General features: G+C 30.4%; 1 long non-coding RNA gene across 1 annotated transcript; it reads left to right on the top strand.

Moving 5' to 3' along the window:
- On the top strand, nucleotides 1–5,069 carry LOC143068070 (uncharacterized). Its single transcript, XR_012976108.1, has 2 exons — nucleotides 1–185; nucleotides 2,862–5,069. It is a non-coding gene; the product is annotated as an uncharacterized LOC143068070 (long non-coding RNA).
- Nucleotides 5,070–6,000: the final 931 nt, after the last annotated feature.

Genomic DNA, 6,000 nt, shown 5'->3' with positions numbered 1-6,000 from the left:
ATGTCCCTATATATTTCGAAGTGGAAAGTTTCTATGATGAACAATATTAAATTTATATTTAGTGTCTTTGTCAGAATATAGATAATATATATAATACATATATATAACAAGAATTATAACAGACGATCACAAGAAATTAAAAAAAGATGGCAGATATAACTGTTGGAATGAATTCCCCACAAAAGGTAAAATATATCAGTTTTCCATATTACTTCTTCACTTTTTCAATGACGTGATTGCTCACATGATCCTTCATATTGTGAACTTTAGATGCAATGAACATACATTAACGGTTATGTCGGCAAGTGTACTTTGACTTCGCGTATATTTCAATACGGTTAAAATACTAAGCGAGTATGGATGTATGTATCATTTTGACTTCATGTTAGGTGGAGTCTTTTTAAATATAATATGGGGTTTCCATTCGACTTTTTATTAATTTTGCCTTGAATTCTATGCCTTGCAGCATTTTTGTGACTCAAAATGGAAGCCACAGCACAAGGAGAACACGAAGGCATTTTCATAGAGGACACAGTTAATTAACATTGTGTGATATTGAGTTTTGTTTGTTGTAGCAAGTTTATTGACACGAGACGTTCGTCCATTTATGGTACTTAATTTCCACTTTGGAACGTGTATCTTCATATCATTTTCAACTAAAATATTGAATCACTTTGAGTAATTTCATCAATCTTTGTAATTGAACATACTTTACTGTCTCCTTTCATATAGATTATTCGTCGTGCTACTATTGGTATAGCAGCGGAAATTCTGGTGAAAAAAGTAAAATCACAAAAATACTGAACTTCGATGAAAATCTTAAACGGATAGTTCATAATCAAATGACAAAATCAAAAACTCAAACACATCAAACCAATTGATGTCACCTGTCATATTTTTGACCTGGTTTTATAGGTAGCTAAACTTCTCACTTGTATGACAGTCATATGAAAATTAACTCTACTTTAACTTGCATATCTCAAATTCTGACATGGTCTCTTTTAGGACGAATATATTTACAATTTTATTATCCAATAATAATATTCTGGTTAATATTAAAATGAACATATTGGATTGTTGTCTTATTAGCATGCATTTCTCTTCTAAATAGATTTCTAAATGAAATTTTCAGTTTGATCGGAAACAAATATTTATTTTAGGACTGAAAATAAATCTTTTGGTTATTTAAAGTATATCAGTCTTTTATTTTTAAAATTCAGTGCTGTTCACTGGTGGTCGATTATATTTTGTTTTCAAATGTTTAGTAAAAGTTATTTACCCGGTATTTAACGAAAAAAATAAAAACTGCTTGTTGAAAATAAAAATATTAGCAGGATGCGAAAAGTCTTAGCCTTACCTAAAAAAAAAAATGCTCGAAAATAAATAGACATGAATGAAACAATTTTATTTTTCATACATTTTAAATGATGTCATTATCAAAATGATCGTTTCAGACTAAACTTTGTTTCTTTTATTCTTTTACATGTAATTGTAAAAAGAACACAATTTTTTAAAATGTTTAGTTCCCTGTTATGGCTTATTCGGGCAAGATAAGAGGAAAATCAACTATATACATGTAACAATGTATCAAAAGATCAATACTTTCGCAATTAATAGATGTAAAGTATATTCAAAGGAACCTTCTTTGGACAAAACCTGCCAATAACTGAAAAAAATAAAGAATGGCTTGAAATACTTAATGAATTTTATAAATTAAACAACCTTGTCGAAATTGTGAACACTGATTCTTTTTATCATTGTATTTGAACAGTCATAAATATATTTCTTGATATCGAAGTCGTTGTCCTGTGCTATATTCATTAAATTACACACATAATTTTAGGGGTATAATAAACTTCCTTTCAATAAATTATATTTGACGTCCGTATGGTTAGTACAATGACTAATATAAATTAATGTTCATTTTCACTGAACTAGTACACATTTTTGTTTTTGTGTCAGCTGAAAACCAACCGGGTGCGGGATTTTATTGCCGAGTTGAAGACCCAGTGGTGGCCTTCGGCTGTTTTCTGCTCTCGGGTTGTTGTCTCTTTGACACATTCCCCATTTCCATTTTCAATTTTATCAGTAAAATGGACGATGGCACATTATTAAAATTGGATTATCTCCCATTTACTAGAATATAAAATGGAAAAATAATTGAAAATCTTATAAATGTATGCAAGTTAGGTAAGATGCTTTGATAAGATTTAGGTTATTTGATGTTTCCATACGTCTGTACTTTGTTGTGTTTCTAATTATCAATAAGTAAATGGTTAAAATTGTGGTCCAACGACATATTCATTTACAGATACACTCGGTGACGAAACATTCACCAGCAGTGGCATCGATCCAGTGGTGTAAGTAGTTATCAAAGGTACCAGGATTATAATTTAATACGCCAGACGCGCGTTTCGCCTGCATAAGACACATCAGTGATGCTCAGATCAATATCAATTCAGGAATTTAGCGTCTGATACGTGTTCGTTAATAGAACTAAAGATTCAATATGTAAACTTAATTTTTAGAGCCAGTTTATTCCGTATAAATTTAATGCTTTGTGAATTCAAATCAAACTTTGATGGTTTCATTTATAAGGTGTTTGTATTGAAAATATCTTAAAAGGCATTTTTCTTACATTGCTAGTACGGTCACATCGTAGCTGCAAACGTCTCTGATGTATATTTGTCTTATTGGCAACCATGCTACATCTTGTTTTTATATAACTGGCAAAAGCGGCATCTAAGGTGAGGTTTAGTACATTTATAATGCTGACACATTTTGTATCTGTAAGATATCTCTTGTATTATCCAATGAGCACATGTATATGCGTTTGTAAGCTGAATTCATTTCTTTTGTAGTCAGATTCAAAAGTACCAGGATCGAATGCATATGACAGAAAGAAAACATTTGCCGAGGGATTACTTGATGTAGCTATATTAAAATTGCTAATGCTACACAGCTTAAGGCTGTAATATCTAATGGGCCGTCTCATAAATATTACATACCACTATTGGTCCTAATCTCAGTGTCCATTGTTATACAGCTAGTAGTGGCGGTCTTGTTGTTAATCATAGGAGCCACGGAGAAAAAGGCAGATAATAAATTGTGGCTTCATAAAATGAACAATGCAACAATAGGACTTATCGTGGCAATAACAGTAACCAACATTTTCATCAGTGCCTTTGGTATTGAATCTACGAACTGAAACGTAATCAATATTTTACAAATGCTGCGCAGTCTAAAATAGTTTTGAAAAATATATTTGCTTGGTATTTATAGTATTGTACATGATTATAAATAACGCACATGGAAGTTTCACATAGTATCATCTGTATTGTAATTTTTTTTTTATTGTATTCTATATGTTGTTTATGATAGGATTACGCTTAGATTAAGGCAACATTTTTGATAATTAAAATTAAGTCAAAATGAGCTACATACAATTCAAGTTGGTGCTATCACATTGTAAGATTTTTTTTATCATTTTGGCAGAACTTCTTTTGATAAAAAATTGTTTTAATTGTGAATTTTCGTATAAACATAACACTTTTTTGTAGTGATACATAATTTTTGTTTAAAGCTTTAATAGTAATTTTACATATAAAACATTAAGATATGAGATGAAGTTTGGCGATTAATTTTATGCAATACGCATACAGGAAACCTAATTGTGTGGCGTCTGTAACGTACTAGTCTGCAACAAATTTTAGAATCTTTATACTTCATTATAAACATTGCATCATAGTCTTATCATATATTTTTTTTTATTGTACATGTATAAGTGAAATCATCTTCTCATTGATTTGTTGGAATTATTGATATGCTTAAACCTTTTCGTAAACCTGTATTTTATGACACCTTATTATTAACTGTCGCATGTATATTCATTAGTGTTTGAGTCATATCTTAAATTTAGATAAGATTCATGTAAACTAATGGATCCTTATCAATTTGAAACAACGTATTTTTAAAGGTTGTTTATCTAACTCAGTAGTAAAATCATTATAATATTGTTTTTATTGATACTAACATTCTTTTTGTTTTTTTCTTCGAAAAATTAAATAAATTCATACTAAATATATATTGCTATATATGCATAGTTAAGCAACTTAATATTTTACATCCTGTTGATACTGTATACTTATAATTTATTTTGGCAATGCTCAAAGTCATATGTTTTCCAGACTGTTTATGGTGTCTCAGATACACAAATGTACGATGCGTAGGAATTGGTACTTAAATCTGGAAGAACTAGATGTATCTATTAGTTGTAATAATGGCTTTGAATTAACTTTCAGTAGTAAATGCCAGTAATATTATATCGGTGCTTTGTATCTATTGTTTTTATGTTAATTGTTTTTGTTCCTCGTACGTACTGATCGGTTTAAGTCAATTACAACTGTTCTTAATATGTTGTGCTGTTACATCCCTGTCATATGCTCACAAACAGGTATAACGCCGCCACATTATTCATATGCTTGTCTCCAACTAGGAGCCTTTAGAACAATGGCTGACGTTGGTTCATGTCTGTTATATTTGATTTTCGTGAATTGCGTAGCTAAAAATTTGGCATTCAGTTTTTAAGTTTGTATTATATTACATTTTTCATGTCTAAGTATTTATCATTGTCGAAGGCCGTACTGTGGCATTTAATTGCTTACTATCACTTTGTTGATGGATTGTTTTCTATCAAAACACATTTCTTTATTTTTTATATTGAACCCTTTTACGTATTGCGTGTTAGATTTTTTAAAATATAGTAAATTTTACAAATCAGTCTGACACCGATATAATTCAAATTTTATTCTTATCTTTCATAACATGTGAATAGAGAATCAGCAAATACCAGTTTTTAAGTCTGGTTTTATCCGGTCCTTGTTCTTCACTTTTATATTATAGTACGTGCGTACTGGATTTCTTTTAAGTGTGTTTTAAAAGGACTAAAAGATCAAAACATTTTACCATTTATAGAAACATACTTAAGTGAGATGAACCGTTTTTATGATTAAACATCATCTGTGAATTTGAAGAAAAAGTACATACATAAAGTAAAATATCACATAAAATCTGTTTTTGAAGGTTTGTTTTAATGAATTAAATCAGACGATTTAAATCAAAAAGTACATCCGCGTGAGACGAAAAAGTATAAATACATGTACCTTACGCCCATGCAAATTTAAGACTACCTTCTAGATCAACTATTATTACCGACTACTTGTCTAATAGCAACATATGTCCGTCTGTCCGTCCCGCATACATTTTATGAAAAGCGAAGATTGTCTCATCTGAAATCCATGAATTGTTATGCACATTCATATCTATAAAACTAAAATATTGGTAGAAAAACTGAAGAAAAAAAGCTGTCAAATTCTTGACTTGGTGCAGACATTTTACTAAGAAAATAAACCATGTTTTCGAGCAAGATAACAGGCCCACTTGTATGACAGTTGTTTAAATGTTCCGTGATAGTTACAAATTGGGTGAACAACCGAACATGACACAATAGGTGGCGTGGCCACAACTTGGATCAAACAACCAAAATTCTGTAAACATTCATGGCAGACAAACAACACAACTAAACTAAAAATTCAAACATACTAACAATTCAATCAACAAAGAAACCAATAAAAAAGACTTTGTAGTTGATAACAGTGAGTAAAGGGAAGCATATAGTACATAATGCTTTATACACTTTCCCGACAATAAAAGTACAACATAAGAAAGATATAAGGGTATTCAAATTGAAAACAACACAATAAAAACTCCATGTGCCTGACTCGCATGTATGGCCCCATAACCAGAAAAAAAAAAAACGACAAAAGCCCTAAAACTGGAAGCTAGATGTACATTTAGCGAATTATGTTAAGAGTAATTACGACAAATCATAATTATAGCACAAATGCAAATTAAGGTAAAACTGTAAAGCCGATAACATTCTATATGAAGTCAGCACCTAGAATCAAAACCCAAGACCATCCTGTATTATTTGTGTTGTAG

The sequence above is a fragment of the Mytilus galloprovincialis genome, chromosome 3, assembly GCF_965363235.1.
Source record: "Mytilus galloprovincialis chromosome 3, xbMytGall1.hap1.1, whole genome shotgun sequence".
Lineage (NCBI taxonomy): Eukaryota > Metazoa > Mollusca > Bivalvia > Mytilida > Mytilidae > Mytilus > Mytilus galloprovincialis.
This window is presented reverse-complemented; position numbering and strand designations above follow the sequence as displayed.